Raw genomic sequence first — 17,693 nt, forward strand, 5'->3', positions numbered from 1 at the left:
TCTACACTGGGGCATTGGTCCGTAGAGGGGTAGTGCCGTAAGTGCACCTCATGCGGCGCACCGTAGGCATTACTTAAAGGTTCTTTGCAGCGTGCCTTCCTTAGGCCCCTAGCTGCAACCCCCCTTTCGTTACTTTTACTGTACCTCCTTTCATATTCTCTTCCATCTTAGTGTCCACCCTCTCCTAACGATTGATTCATAGTGCTTCAACTGCTTTGAGGTTTTCCTCCTGTTACACCTTTCGAACCTTTTACTGTCAGTTTCCATTCCAGCGCTGAATGACCTCATAGGTCCCAGTGCTTGGCCTTTGGCCTAAATTCTATATTCAATTCAGCTACCTAGGAAAGATCCAGGCATAGCATACGGAAGAGGGTTGAGGATTAGGGAAGACAGAGTTGGTCGGTACCGTGGTGAAATCTTGAACCAAAGGAAGCTGCTTGGAGTCAATCTTGGGATAAGAGGCAGAAATAGTTTCAAAATTGTGTGTGTGTGTGTGTGTGTGTGTGTAGAAACGAAGGGGGTGACGTCACCACGCTTGCCTTCTTCAAACTCATAAAAAATATTCAGTGGAAAAATATCACAACAGACATTGGGAATCAAGGGTGTGCTTGTTTTTATTTTTTCAAAATTTCATGACATGCGAATTATTCTAGATAAACCAAGATAATTCGTAGATTTTCACTGCATTGTGTCCAACTTTTTTGTGAGAGGTTAAGATGAGCAAAAATGGTTCAAAAAAATACCATTGACTGAGAGCCGTTCAGGGTCTGGCACACTGAAGTTTCAAAATCTGATTGGTTAACTGTTAAGTTGCACGAGTGTTGGCCATTTTAAGCAGACTGTAAGAATACTGCTGTGTACTGGCGTGTGTAATTACGCGTAGGTATGTTAAGAAATAATCACCTCTCAGGAAGTTTGCTGGGCATGCTTAATCAACGCAATAGGTAGAAAGGTGATCAAACCTAAAATTAATGTCTTTTTCCCGGAACGTAACCTATAAACAATTAAAATAACAAGATATAGAATATGTGATAGCTGTGTATTCAACTGATTGTGCCCTCGCTTAGAATCTCCGCAGACTGACGATGCCTTGAGAAATGAGAGTATTGGAGTTAAAAGTTAACTATACCTTAGTTTAACCAGACCACTGAGCTGTTTAACAGCTCTGCCAGGGTTGGCCCGAAGGAGTAGACTTATTTTACGTGGGCTAAGAACCAATTGGGTTGCCTAGCAACGGGACCTACAGCTTATTGTGGAATCCGGATCACATTATACCGAGAAATGAATTTCTATCGCCAGAAATAAATTCCTCTAATTCTTCATTGGCCGGCCGGAGAATCGAACGCAGGCCTAGCAGAGTGCTAGCCGAGTACGATATCGACCCATCCATTGAGGAACTGCGTGTTGGAGTTAATCTTACTTCTTCAGTTTAAAAAAAAAAAATTGAAGTTCCTCATTTTTAGGTTTCTCGTTCATGTTGTTAAAGCATCCCTCACACCATAGATTGCATGCTTTAAATACATATAGCAAAAGGTTTGGTGTCCTTCATTTTGCTAATTCTATGCCGCTCTATCACTGGGTCTGCGTGAACACTGCACACATCTGCTTTATAGATCGCCTTAAAAATAACCTCTCTGCAACCAACTGACAGTTCGGGATTTAGATGGAAAAGGGAGTGCATATCCCAGAAGCCTTTTTGCCTTGCAAACATCACTCACTGCCTTTTTTTTTTTTTTTTTTTTTTTTTTTTTTGCACGCTTCCATTTTTCATTATTATTTATAGAAGGTGCATCGGCGGAATAGCAGAGCCTTTGTTGAAGTGACATTGAGCTTTTTGTCATTTATTTATTTACTTATTTATTAGTTTTCTGTAAAAGAAAACTGTTGAGATGGCTTTGTCTGTCCGTCCGCACTTCTTCTGTCCGCCCTCAGATCTTAAAAACTACTGAGGCTAGAGGGCTGCAAATTGCTATATTGATCATCCACCCTCCAGTCATCAAACATATAAAATTGCAGCCCTCTAGCCTCAGTAGTTTTTATTTTATTTAAAGTTAAAGTCAGCCATAATCGTGTGTCTGGCAGCACTATAGGACAGGCCACCACGGGCCGTGGGTGAAAGAGTTTCATACAGCATTATACGCTGTACAGAAAACTCGACTGGGCCGAAGAAACTTCGGCGCATTTTTTACTTGTTTTTTGACGATCCTTGCTTATTTATCATTTCTCTGTTACTGTAATGTTGAAGAGTGTATTTATCAACCTCTGCGCGGTAGTGCAATTAGTTGTAATAGGCAGGGGTGGGAATTTTGCTTTTTGTATTCGACACCAAGGGGAAGAAAAATTGGAAACAAATGAAGGAATTGGGTCAGTAATTTATGAGAGATAAGCAAAACCTACTGCTTGCGTTTCCTGTCGTGAAAGGCATTTCATTCACTGGCATATTCCTTTGCTTGTTGGTATTTTTGGTCTGTAAATTCTGTCACGAATTGAAAAAAGTTTTTTAACACAAATTCTCAGGGTCGTTGACCTTTGTTGTTGTAACGACATTTCAGCTTGCAAATTAATCATCCAGTTTTCAAAGTAGGGCTTGTGACTGTAATTCTGAGCGAGACATATATACTGAATATTCTTAATAACATTACGTAATGAAAATTATTTTTACTCTTTTTTTTGTAATGGCTTGCCTCATTTTGAATTAATATCATACTGATATAATTTTTGCCCCCTTTGGTATGCTTAAAACTTTAATGAAAGCAATATCATGATTCTTGTGCGCTTTTTAAAAATATTTGCAATATCCCGAATCGTGTGCGCTTTTTAAAAATATTTATTGACTGAAAACATGTTTGGCTATTCCTGGGCGTTCCAAGTCTTGAAATATCAAAAGAACACCACCTTTTTTTTTTTCATTTCGTATAATTTTGCTCTCCGTGAATTTCGCCGTTTAAATATAGAAACTTTTCGTTCTGGTTTTAGAACGAGATCCGTTAATCTCTTTGTTGTGCTTTCCAAAACGAAAAGCCGGAGACCTTTGGCGGAAAGGTCAGCCGGGGTTTCAAAGGCAAGCCTGCTCGTTCCGCAGGTTTTCGATGGAGAGAAAATGTGTCTCTTTCATTATTTCAAAGCTTGGTGGGAAATTGAGGAGACTAAAAGAGATTAATGTGGCTTGAATTCGTTTCCCGGGATTTTCACTTTTATTTCACTCATAAATTTATGAGTGAAATTTTATTTTACTCATGAATTTATGTTGGCTTTAGCAGGGCTTTGTTTAGTGCTTGCCTAATGACCTCCACCAGTCATCGCGCACTGCCTCTGGAATGGAATTAATTCAAGAGCCAGCAAATATTTAAAGAAGTTTGGGACAAAGAAGGTAAGTCTTCTATGGCATAGATGCTTTAGTTAAGTGATCATATACCGTACATTACTTGTTAATTATCAGGTACAACTCAGAGTGGGCGAATTTGAAGATAAATTTGCCTTCAAATCAAGCCGAGAACCTCGCAATTAGAAACAGCCAATCCGGATGATCCTCCTTACAGTTCTGGCCAGAGTATGAACGGCAGATATGAAAGGGTATCGAAGTGCATCTGCATAATCCTTTTAGGCATCTTAGACCACGTCTGATTTCTGTTTCGTCTTTGGTTGTGATTTCGCTGCCTTCCAGTATCTTCTGCTTCTGTATTTTTATTCAGTCGAAAATATTTACAGAGATTAATTGGGGATCTAAGACCATTACGGTTTTCTTGACGCGAGTATCCCCCTAATCAGGTATTACGAGAGACTTTCGATGTAATGCGATTAACGACGACTATGGAGTTCTGTTATGTGGCATAAAGCCGGTATTAAGGAGAGAGAGAGAGAGAGAGAGAGAGAGAGAGAGAGAGAGAGAGAGAGAGAGAGAGAGAGAGAGAGAGAGAGAGAGGAGAGAGAGAGAGAGAGAGAGAGGCGCCACTAAATGTAAAACAAGGAATGCAGAATGGCAAGATGTATAGCTTATTCGTTAGGAATATAATTTTTTCAATGTCATTTTTTTTTTTTTTTTGCTATTTTCCGGACACTTGTGATTTAATAGCTGTGTCTCGGCATCTCAACAGAACTGATAGCAAAGAATGAAAGGAAATTACATTATTTTCTTTTATTCTCGCTGCGCACGAAATCATTCTCTATAAATCATGCATTCCGTTCTACGTTCACCGGTGAACTGACGTTTATGTGCGTAGGAGTTTGCAAATCTTAAGCCTTTCTCTATAAAGGAGGGATTTCTTTGGAGATAGAACAAGCTTCAGTATTTGTTTCTTTGCCGAGGAAGTAGGTGTCTTTATCCAAGCTCTTCATGAAACCTTCATGTTGCACCTTGAGTAAAATATGTATATTTTTCACATCTTTATACGACAATTTTTAAGATCATTGTTGCATTTTGGGTGAGATCGTTTATTCCATGAATGATGAATTGGGGACGCGTTAGATGATTTTTTGCTTAGAATTTGTAAAACATAATTTATTCATGGGACTGTTTCTGACGATCAATGGAAAAATTATGAGGGTTTGGTTAAGGTGGAGGAGTGGTCTTTCCGACCGTCTAAAAGACAAAGTTTGGTGATATTCCTATCAGGAAACGTTGTATTTAATCTTACTGTAGAATTATTTGAGATATACTTTGAGATTAAACCTGAGGGCCATAATGAAGAATTAAGAGCATAATATTCCAGACAGCAACGCACAAAACTTGTAAATTTTGACATTGTTGTAATGAGTGACGCATCATGGATAGATGTTCAGTTGAAACTCCACCGCAGTGTGGATTCTCTCGGGCAATCTATAATGATAGTATCCGATTGGGTTTGTTTGTCCTTCCCCGAGTGACAGTAGGGGAGACATGACACAGCCACCCACCCCTTGCAAACCGGTTTGTCCGCCGGGAGACATGACACAGCCACCCACCCCCTGCAAACAGGTTTGTCCGCCCCTGGTGGGGGCGGGGTAGGTTGGGGAATGGGGGGGTAAGGGAGACGTCCACCCTCCTTCTGCAGACCTTTTGGTCTGCCCCGGGTTGGGGCGTGGTAGAGACTTAATATGTGTGCTCACAGCGAAGTTATGATTTAGCACACCACTTAGCGAACCCATTGAGATAGGTGATGATAGCGTAAATCATTCCTTTTGTTGCGTTTAATTTGGAATGAATCTCTCTTCATTTCTTTTATTTCGCGAAAGTTATGCATTGAGGATAAATAAGCATCAGTTTTACTTGTTATATTTTTTCCGTATTTGATTTTAATGTATATTGAGTTATATTATCATTATATTATTATTCATGAACTTGGATCCATATGGAACAAGCCAACGAGCCTACTAACCAGCTGGGCAAGCTTCCGGGTGATTAAATACCCATAATTAAAAAAAAAGAAGAAAAACACGCCAAAAAAAGTATTAAACAGATAAAAGATAAAGTGTATAGGTATAATTTTACTTTCTTAAATCTTTTCTGCACCAGTTTCTGTAACACTGCCATTAAGGCTGTCCCATGGCAACAGCTTTGAATATTTAGATGCTGTAACTATGTGATAAAACCTTGTGACGGTCGAGAGGGATTTCGAACCGGGAGAAACTCTTTTCCCCCAATTGAATCTTAAGTACCTCTTCATACTCATCTCCTTTCGCATTATCTCCGTAGGGAGGTAGTGCCGTCAGTGCGCCTCATGCGGTGCACTGTAGGGATTGCTTAAGGTCCCTTGCAGCGCGCCTTCCTTAGGCCCCTAGCTGCGACCCTTTTCGTCCCTTTTACTGGACTTCCTTTCATATTCATTCTTCCATCTTACTTTCCACCCTCTCCATCAGTTGGTTCATAGTGCAACTGCGAGGTCTCCCTCCTGTTACACCTCTCAAACCTTTTACTGTCAATTTCCGTTTCGGCGCTGAATGACCTCATAGGTCCCAGCGCTTAGCCTTTGGCATAAATTCTATATTCAATTCAATCCTTTCTCATTATTGCTTACAACTCTCATATTTCATCAACTTTTCTGCCTTCTTGCCGTCCAACATCTTTAACTGTTCCTTAATGATGAAACTGCGTGGTTTTCCGTCAGTTGCACTCGTCAATCCTCCGTGATCGCCCTGGCATTACTTACGCCCCAGTCTTGTCAAAAGGCAGAAGTCCCATAGAGGGATAGTATTGTCAGTTCACTTCACACGGCGCACTTCAAGCAATATTACTTAAGGGTGTTCCCAGCGTCCCTTTGTCCCCTAGTTGCGACACGCCACTTTTCAGCCTTTTAACTTTCAGTTCACTCCCAGTATCCCCTTTAGGTCGTTGTTCTTCAAATTATTTATTTGCTGGTCTTTCTTGTCTTTTCGCTGTCTTAGGCGCGGAAAGGTTGGAAGTCTTTGCTCTGTAGCCCAAGTCGAATGATTCCTTCATTTGTTCGATGATCTCAATTTCGTTAAGTTGGGTTTGACATTTATCAGAATTGTTGCGTTTCGGTCAGGTCCGTCTCTTCAAAAAGACTCTGAACATGAAAAGTCTCTGCTGAAGTTTTAGCAGATGCACGAATCTTTATATATATATATATATATATATATATATATATATATATATATATATATATATATATATATATATATATATATATATATATATATATATATATATATGTAAAGGCGGTGTCATAACTATCACGTTCGTCTTCAGGGATGTAACTTTTGCAATGACATCATCATAATCATTAGGTTTTTTATGGAGCCATAAAGATTGCGCGAGATCGAAGACCAATCCCCCCACCGTAAGATGCATGCGATCCAGAATGATTTGTGTCCAATTAACGTTACAGGCAAATGGCAAGATTATCGCCATTATCGCATCGATCACACGCAGTGCATCTTCTCATAGAAAACGGAATGAACATCGGTGGCCTCCTTGGAGATAGTTTTATATCATTAAATCTCTCTCTCTCTCTCTCTCTCTCTCTCTCTCTCTCACACACACACACACACACACACACACGAATATAAAAGATATAATTTCGAAGTTTTGTTTCCGAAATGCTGTGTTAATAAGAGAAATAAATAAGTCGATTAATTATGACTTTTCTCTCAACTTCTACGATTGCACGAACACTTAGTGATAGTTTGCAGCCATGTCATTTAATATTGTTACGTGGGTTTGCATTTGCTTGGCTGTTGATTCATTCATCGAAAAATAAGGGTGGAAGTTATTGTTGCCTTACGGGCACTAGAAGTTAGCCACCATAAGGAGACACATATATATATATATATATATATATATATATATATATATATATATATATATATATATATATATATATATATATATATATATATATATATATATATATACATATATATATATCTTCATGTCGATCTCACTTTACAAGAGGATTAAATTACACGTAATAATTACTATTCCAATTATGAGTTGTGGTGAGTTCGATTTGAAGTGATATTTGTGGCTTAATATTTGAGTTAAAAAAGTCCCCTCTGTATAAGTGAGAAAACTTCATATAGGAAGTTGTTTGAGCTTATGACTTAACTACACCTTGAAAAATCGTGCAGCACCGCTATAGGTTTCAACAGCAAAGGCCACTACTGGGCCGTGGCTGAAAATTTCGTGGGCCGCGGTTTAGAGTTTCTTGGGCTGTGGCTGAGAGCTTCATACAGCATTATTATACGCTGTACAGAAAACTCGATTGCCTTCGACACATTTTTTACTAGTTTTTTTTATAGAAGTTGAGTTTCTTAAAGCATTATGCGCTGTACAGAAAACTCGATTGCCTTCGACGCATTTTTTACTAGTTTTTTCTATAGAAATTGATTGAAAGCTTTAAAAGATTTAAGCTTAAACTGGTGAAAAGCTGGGGAGATCTGCCTCGACAGCCTCCTAAAAAATACCCAGAACTTTGAGATTCCAAGAGAATATTAGAGAGGCCTCTTTCTTCAGGTGGAGGGAAGGCGCTGTTGAAAGAATCTCGGCGATTCTGGGAATCCTGAAGTTTATGGAGGTGGGCAGAGAGATTTATTGATTTATTTGTTTATATATTTATTCATTTTACTTGTAAACGTATTGTTTTTCTCTCTTTGACAGTGAGTCATTAATCCCTCACGATGGCGCATAGGTTAATCGAATTCTTCATAGGGATTTGGTAAATGTAATGGCACAAAGCCTTTGCTGTAAGCCGGAGATGCTAAAATCTACTGTGAAAAAAGTTTATTGGAACGTTTCTGGGAATCCTCAAGTTTATGGAGATAGAGTGATTTATATATTTATTTATATTACTTTTAGATAATTGCTTTGCGCCTCTTGACAACGTGTTGATTAATGTCTCACGACGGCGCACAGGTTAATGTAGTAGCATAAAGCCGGAGATGCTTTACTGTGAAAAACGTTTATTTGAATTGTCTATCTTTGTGATGAAATCTTCAAGATTGACAACTCTTCTCCGTCTTTCTAATGTTCTCGGTTGATGATGCATTAGGGAAATTGAATTTCTAGACTTTTGTGTTTTGCTTTTTGACTGTTGAAGTTTACAGAGTTATAGCATGGGAACTGGTTTAAATATTCTTATTTTCATTGCTTTGTTCTTTGTTTAGATTTAGGTTCTGTTATGGTTTGATTCCTTTTGCTGATCTTCAAGGCTGAAGTTTCAACGGGATAAACAAAATTGCTACTCAGCTGGTCCATTTATGTATTCTTATGCCTCCAGCTTTCTCGGCTGTTAATTTATGGCTATCCTCAGATCTATACTCGAGATACGGTGGAACTACACACACATATATATATATATATATATAGGCGAGTACGGTTAACAATTTATGAGAAACAATAATGAAAATCAACATAATTTTCAAAGTGATTAACGCAGCGTACTTCGTGCGGGGAGGCTTTGACACTGAATTTCAGTTTGTAAAGGCCGTCACTAACGCTCCGTTATACCTGCACAGGCCGACTGTGCAGGCAAAACTGTACCCATTGACGTTCAGTTTTGCCTGCGCAGGCCGACTGTGCAGGCAGAACTGTACCCACTAACGTTCAGTTTTGCCTGCGCAGGCCGACTGCTCAGGCATAACTGCGCAGGTATAACTGCGCAGGTATAACTGAGCGTTAGTGGTGGCCTTAACTGAACGTTAGTGGCGGGCCTAAGGTGTACTGGTACCGGATTCCTTGGATCCTCAAATGATCGCTTAGGTGTTGTAATCTTGCTTTCAGTTTGTTTTATCTTCAAACAATCTTAACGAGATTACGAATGACTTCACATATTCTATATTTTCTCTCTCTAGGTCTCAAGTTATTGTGTGGATCTTTTGTTGCGGTAAAACATTATTTTGGCAGAAATCTCTTCTCCAGTAGTAACCACCAATTACCGAAGAGGAACTGCCGTGAAAGCAGAAACCCAAGATCCCTGAAAGCAGTTTTGTATGAGGCCAACGTTGGTGTCGAATTCCTCAATCACTCCTAACGAGCGATAAACCCCTCCCCCCCCAACCCCCAACCCCCAACCAGCAGATATGCGTTCGCAACGCTTTGTCAGTATGATTTTGCTGCCAGTCCAACTCCGAAACGTGTTATTGATTCCCGAAGAGAAACGTATGTTTTTTTTTTTTTTTTTTAATTCTCCCCTCCAATTTGTTAAAGTCATGTACGTGTCGATTTTAAAATCTCGAATTACGTTTCGCTGATAGTCAGGATTTTTCACGCTAGATATTGTGAGAAATACATTATTCATGGAATGCAAATAATTTCATGGAATGCAAATAATAAGGTCACATTAACTTCCTTGGTTATCTACGTAAGAACATGTCAAATTTTATATTTTTATGGAGTGCAGTGATATCGTTTTCATCTTTTTTTGAAATACAGTCGGAAAGTTTGTGACGTGCATATTCAGCTTTAGGATCAAGAGCAATATTGAATATTATCCAAGTATTATTTATTTCTTGAAGGCTCTTAAGATTATCATTAAAATGGTAAACATTGCGTGATGCATAAGATTTTGTTTGTTGAGCGTGTGGGAGTGATGGACATATTGTTTTTGACAGCTATAAATGGCGTACAATATCGACATTATAGTCAGAAGTGCATAAAATTTATTTACAGATTTCTCTAGAGAAAATTCACAGTCATGTAATTTATGATTGTCCATATTTTTCCTGACCTCCACAAATTTTGTTATTGTAGCTAAAAGATTTAAATTGTATTTCAAAATATCACGACACATTTTTCCATGAACTGTAAAGCAAAATTAGTAATTCACTGAAAATATCTGCGCTTTCTGAAAATGTAGCGGAATATGGCACACTAGTAAATTCATGAAAAATGTGGACGTGAATAAACAGTCTGTAATTTATTCTTGGTACCGCATCTGTAGCACACCTGGAAAGCACATTTCAGTAAATTTTGATGCTAGTAAAACCGTCTGTTATTTTTTGGGTTCATTGGTCATTCTTATCTGTTTAAGAGTTTCAGAAATTCAGAAATATGCGACTTTATGTCAGTCAGTGGACCATATATTCATGTGTTTTTCTTAAAATTTCTTGTTTATTTTCCTAATCATCACAGAATTATTTGTACGTGTCCTGTTGTTACAGTATAATACCTGATGCAGATTACAGGAAATGCTGAACTCAAACTCTCATAATAAGTTAAGATATTATACATTACAAGCTTGATTGGGCGCATTATGCTGCGCTGGAACCCGACGCTGCCCGTAATGTCTCCCCTACCCTCCCGATCCCCTACCTACCCCGCCACCACCTGGGGCGGACAAACAGCTTTGCAGGAGGAGGGTGGATGTGTCATGTCTCCCCTACCCTCCCAATCTCCTACCTACCCCGCCACCACCTGGGGCGGACAAACAGCTTTGCAGGAGGAGGGTGGATGTGTCATGTCTCCCCTACCCTCCTCCACCCGGGACGGACAAACAAGATCCTCTGATTTTATTATTATAGATTTTTATGTTAATTATATATTTGTCGTATCTACATTATTTTTATAATTTAACACTTATTCAGACCATCATGTACAGATCACTCCTAATTATTTTCACCCCTCCCCTTTCCAAGAACATCCTTGGCCACACCCTTGCCAGTCCGTAATTATTTAGGTCTGCAGGTGTAAGGAGATATAAAAAATAGTGTGTTGTCTCGTTTGTAATGCCTGTGCGAATGCTACTGTGCTCTTACGTGTGACTTTCGTATGGGCTAAGAAATTCTGATTGTGGTCCTTTTTTAAGACTGTGGAACAATATTCGCGAAATTTTATTAACTTGTTTTTTCCTCCTTACCAAGGTTAAATGAGAAATAAAAAGAGGAATTTAACAGTTAGAGGACTCAGTAAGCACGGAAGAGATACTGATTAGAGCAGGAGAGCTTAATCAGAGGAAATAAAATGTCGAATGTCTGTCGACTCTGCATGAGCGAAAATTCTCACGTCTGCATCAGAAGAGTTCTTTGAAAATGTAATTCTAGAATGAAAATGAGAGCTTGCAAGCTGTTGCAAATACCCTAGCATCTTAAGTCCACTGAGTGTGTTGCTGATTCCCAGTCGATTAGAGAAAAACGGAATATGTATGGAAGTTTCGACATGAATATATCTGCTCTGTTTTCGGTCATTGTTTTGGCAAGGGCACTTTATTAATTTTAACATCTTTATTTTCCCTCGCTCTGTGTTTTTGAATTTGTGTACGTAAGGAATTCAGAAAACATCGCGCTTTCCAACTAGAATCGAATCGGCTCTCAAAACTGGCAGCAGCTGTTTCAAGATAGAAATATCATTCAAATCGCCTTTGACAGCCTCCTTGAATGACATTATTTCTAATGAAAAACAAGTAATAAAATGCGTCGAAGTTTCTTCGGCGCAATTGAGTTTTCTGTACAGCCGCTACAGCGTATAAACGTAATCTCTCTCTCTCTCTCTCTCTCTCTCTCTCTCTCTCTCTCTCTCTCTCTCAGTTCCTCGTTGGACGGATCGATGTCGTTCTCGGCTAGCACTTTGCTGGGCCTGCGTTCGATTCTCCGGCCGGCCAATGAAGAATTAGAGGAATTTATTTCTGGCGATAGAAATTCATTTCTCGGTATAATGTGGTTCGGATTCCACAATAAGCTGTAGGGCCCTGTTGCTAGGCAAGCAGTTGGTTCTTAGCCGCGTAAAATAAGTCTAATCCTTCGGGCCAGCCCTCTCTAGGAGAGCTGTTAATCAGCTCAGTGGTGTGGTGAAGCTAAGGTATACTCTCTCTCTCTCTCTCTCTCTCTCTCTCTCTCTCTCTCTCTCTCTCTCTCTCTCTCTCTCTCTCATTTGCTGCCTTTTATTTAATGTGAACCGACGTAGGAAGACGTTTTCCAAGACAAATTTTCAGAAAATCTTGAAGTGGGAGCAATAAAAGGATAGTTTCGTAGAATACGTTTCAAGTATCGCCGACAAAAAAAAACGTTTGGAGTGCAGACATCCTCCATATTATTGTCATTAAGTTTCCAAGTTGTCATAGCTATTTTCTTCTCGAAGAAAATATTGGATGTTCAAGGTGGGCGTTATGAAAATCATCGCACGTTGTCATTGAACTTTGTGGTAGGCTTTTTATTTGATTATGACCTTGATGGTGTGCGCTACGCTGTGCTGGAACCCGGCGCTGCCCGTCATGTCTCCCCTACCCTCCCGATCCCCTACCTACCCCGCCCCACCCGATCCCCTAACTACCCCGCCTCCACCTGGGCAGACAAACAGGTTTGCAGGAGGAGGGTGGATGTGCCATGTCTCCCCTACCTTCCCAAACCCCTACCTACCCCGCCCCCACCTGGGCGGACAAACAGGTTTGCAGGAGGAGGGTGGATGTGCCATGTCTCCCCTACCTTCCCAAACCCCTACCTACCCCGCCCCCACCTGGGCTGGCAAACAGGTTTGCTGGAGGAGGGTGGATGTGTCATATCTCCCCTACCTACCCCGCTCTACCCGGGGCGGACAAACAAGTTTGCAGGAGGAGGGTGACTGTTATCGTGTAAAAGTGGGTATGAGGCATTGGTGTGACATATCCCCTTGGCGGTAGATCTTTGTAGGTGGACTGATGTAAAATGTCACCAGATGGAAACAGATATAGATGCAGAGTTATGGAATAAGAAAGGTGTTTGATAATTGGTAGGGTGAGAGAAGAGGCAGTTCACAGGCGAAGTGAGGAAGGTAGGAGGGTGTGCACGAGAAGAGACTGGGACTGTCATTGGAAGCTTGGAAAAAAAATTCACTAGATGAATAAAAGTTCGAAGCAACTGAGATTAATTGTTGTGTAGTGTATCAGGTGTAAAGGCTTGAAAGCGTGGGAAATGTGAAGAGTTTGTAGAAGTGGTGAAAAGGTCAGTATAGGTAAAGGAATCTAATATTGCTTTTGTTAGATGATATGTTCTTATGTAAACGATGGTTTACGAAGACCAAAGGATATAGGACAGTTCGTTAGGGACCTTATTTAGTAGAACCTTTGGTCCTGCCAACAGTACACCAGTCAGGCATATTCGAAGCTGTTTACCCTAATGATGAATACTGTTCAAACATTTTATTGCAATCATAATTTGTATCCCTGCAAGAATTTTATATTCATAGACTAAATTTAGATGCAGGAAACCATTTTGATTTTTTTTTGCGTGGTGGTATAGTTACACAATGCATTACACTGTATATAAATAGTATCATGCGGCCAGGAGCAGTCATTCAGATGAAAGTAATTCACTGGAATGTTTTTTTTCACGTATTGATTAGCATTACGTTTCAGGGAATCCAATCAGTGTCATTAGGGCTTTATTGTTGGGGAATTATTGATGGAGGTTAATTTCCTCCACGAGGGAGGTCATGCTTTTGGGTCGATTGGAGGGTTTGTTAGGTAGCTGGATTGAGTTAAACGTAACCTGGTGATTTTTACAAAAATTTCACAGAAGGGTTGGCGTTGGCACTGGCAACAAACTTGGGCTTTGGAAGAGATAAAAATATAACTTTTTGGGAAAGGGAGCCTTTTGGATTTTGATTGCACAGCTGGTAGAGGTTTACAATGTTTGAACATTTTTTTATATATATTATATATACATATATATACATATATATATATATTTGAATATTATATATATATATATATATATATATATATATATATACATATATATATATTATATATATATATATATATATATAGCTTGATATATATATATAGGGTAGGAGGGTGGATGTATCATTCTTATATATATATACCTACCCCACCCCACCTAGGGCGGACAAACAGGTTTGTGGGAGGAGGGTGGATGTCATGTCTCCATGTCTTGATGACGTTCGATCCCTAACTACCCTGCCCCCACCCAGGGCGGACAAACAGGTTTGTTGGAGGAGGGTGGATGTGTCATGTCTCCCTACCCTCCCGATCCCCTACCTACCCCACCCCACCCAGGGCGGACAAACAGGTTTGTAGGAGGAGGGTGGATGTGTCATGTCTCCCCTACCTACCCTGCCCCCCCCACTTGGGGCGGACAAACAAGCTCTACTCGGTTTTTATTATATATATACAGTATATATATGTGTATCAAAATGCATCCCGTTACAGCATGGCTTAAGATGGTGTTAGTCATATGGTTGTCAGCAGGTATTTTGGGACGAGGTTGCCACCCCAAATATATATCTATAAATGAATATGTATATATAAGTTATTTACATTTTATATGTAATATATATTGTATATATACATACATATATATTTATTTGTATTAATATATATACATAATGTATATATATACTTTTTCACAAACATGAATATTACACCACAAATATCGATTGATAACCCAATTCACCATACCTTGGGGATAACTTAAACCCTAGTTTTGATAGAACAATGGACAGTGACTTGGACAACCCACCATCAATATCGGTCTATATTGGCTGCGGTGCCTATTCTGCTCTTACCTTGGGGACCACACACACACACACACACACACACACACACACACACACACACACACACACACTTGACATGCGAAGAGCCAAGGACGCCCGTTCTCTTAAATGTGACTAAACCGAAAGCCTTTATTTCGTCATGACTGATGTCACTGATGGAAAGGAATTCCACGAAACAGAGTGAGATGCTAATTGCTTTTATAGTTTACTTTAGTGCTGATGAAGCTCTAAAGGAGAGAGAGAGAGAGAGAGAGAGAGAGAGAGAGAGAGAGAGAGAGAGAGAGAGAGAGAGAGAGAGAGAGAAGAGCGATTGTTTGATTAGGTCCGCATGAGAAAATAGGGTATTTTGAAAGGCAGCCATCGTAACAAATGGTATGCGTGGCTTCCGTGCATTTACGATTTTAGGTGAGAGACATTGCAAAGGAGGAAAGATTGTGTCCGCAAGCTCGTTAATTGTTATTCACGAGTTGTCTGAATATGGAATATGGTATAGACACTCATTAAAAGTAACAGTAAGGTGATGTTGTTCCGATTCTCGAAGAGCTATTTATGTAGTTGGGTGACTGAAAACATTTGTTTTGATGTCCAATATCATACGATTATGTATATGTACTAAGTGTTTTCACATTATTACCTGTATTTTAATTTTGAAGTCTTCAGTGGTGGATCTTTATTGGCAGAGAGTAAAACACCCTCCCCACCCCATACTCATCCGTCTGCTATGTGTTAAAGTAAATTACACAACATGAACGTTTTTGGTATTAGAAGGAAAGCTTCTAGGTATGCATGCTATTAATCACCACAGTTTAGTGCATTTCGTATCGTTACAAGGATGATTTTATACTTTTTTTTACGGTTATTTGGCGTCAAAGCATCAATTGTCTTTGTAATTTAACTTAACAAATCCTTTTTATGCATAATTCGTTTGAATATTTAAGGTCAGTCCCATAGTCAGACAGCATCCTCACTCAGGATTATTTCCAAGATTATGTATTTGTTAAGAAGGAGAGAGAGAGAGAGAGAGAGGGAGAATTTGCATGGATCCCATGATGCAATTCCCGGAGAAAGCCATCACTATCGTCCGCCGTCCTCAACGAGGAGCATGAGACCTGTTGCTTCCCAGGGCTTTAAAGGTGACAGACTAGGTGGTTCGAAAATTGGGGGAAGGGTTGCTGCTGCATAGTGCCGGGAGGTGGGGGTTGTGGGGGGGGGTTGCTGGCGTTCAGGATGCACCAGCAAGTCGAGCATGGTGGGTTGCTACCCAGGTGTCTCTTGGCGAGAGGGCAGGAGGAGGAGGAGGAGGAGGAGGAGGAGGAGGAGGAGGATGAGGAGGAGGATGAGGAGGAGGAGGAGGAGGAGGAGGAAGGAGGAAATAGGGACTGAAAGAAATCGGGGAATATCTGGTAATTTAGGCTGGATTTGCAAGATAACGATTTGAAAGAGACGTCGGCAATCACTACTTCAGTTTCAACTCTATCACCATTATAGGATCATAGCTTATAGGGAAGTCAGTGATGTTGGTGTCTATGCTTTTAATTATTTCTCTAATTTTTTCTTTACAAAATTAATTGGGTGATTATGCAGCGGTGGTTATGTCATCTTTTTGTTCGTTGCAGACGTATGCATTAGTGATTGTCTCTTCTACTTGATTTTCTACAATGTGAATATAGTATAGTCCGCATATATCTTTGTAGTCTGGACTGGCTGGTATAACTCATTCTATTATTCAGACACATAATTAAACAGATGTTTGTGTTTTTTCATCTTGAAAGTAAAATTAGGTAGTGTATCCCTACAGTATGAAAATATAAATGATAATCTGTCATTATATCTATATATATATATATATATATATATATATATATATATATATATATATATATATATATATATATATATATATATACACAGATACATACATACATGTTTATAAATTTTTATATATATATATATATATATATATCATATGTATGTATGTATATATATGTGTGTATGTACTCGAAATGATTCCTTTAATATATTGTCCTCACAATATCGTATTTAGTGAAGGAAGCCTCTGCTTCAGTCACCGAGCATCTTCCCGAGGAGAGGAGAGAGAGAGAGAGAGAGAGAGAGAGAGAGAGAGAGAGAAATGAACATACCCCATTAAGCATTAAATGCGGCAAATAACACTTGAGATCCAAATTTCCTTTCCACTGTGATAAACCGGTAAATATACTGCACCAATTACATTAATGAAATGCTGATTCATGTTCATAGTGCTAAAGCATCTGTTTATTAAATTATCAGTGGAACTAATGGTCAGAAAGGTGTGTTTGTTTGTAAGTTTGTTGGGGGAAGGGAGGGGCTATTTTGAATGTAGGCCACAGGGCCGACATGCCGAAAAGGTTTGGGGAGCCCTGTTCAGTACCAGTCAACACCCTCCACATTGCTTGTATATATTCCATTATAAGGTTTTTTTTTTTTGCGTCTGTTTAATTATGCCGCAGACGACATTTTTTCTACACTCCGGTCATTCGCATCTGTTTCATAACTCACAATTAGTTCACACATTTCATCCTTTTTTTTTAATTAACCACACTATTATTCCATATTAATCATTTGTCATTTTACCATGTATACTTTTTTTTATATAGTAATGCTTTGATCTCGTGTAATTAATATAGTCGCGCCTGTCCACTTTTGTCTTTATATAATGGAACGTTTATTTCACACACATACACACACAACACTATATATATATATATATATATATATATTTATATATATA

The sequence above is a fragment of the Macrobrachium rosenbergii genome, chromosome 32 (assembly GCF_040412425.1).
Source record: "Macrobrachium rosenbergii isolate ZJJX-2024 chromosome 32, ASM4041242v1, whole genome shotgun sequence".
NCBI classification, from domain to species: Eukaryota; Metazoa; Arthropoda; class Malacostraca; order Decapoda; family Palaemonidae; genus Macrobrachium; species Macrobrachium rosenbergii.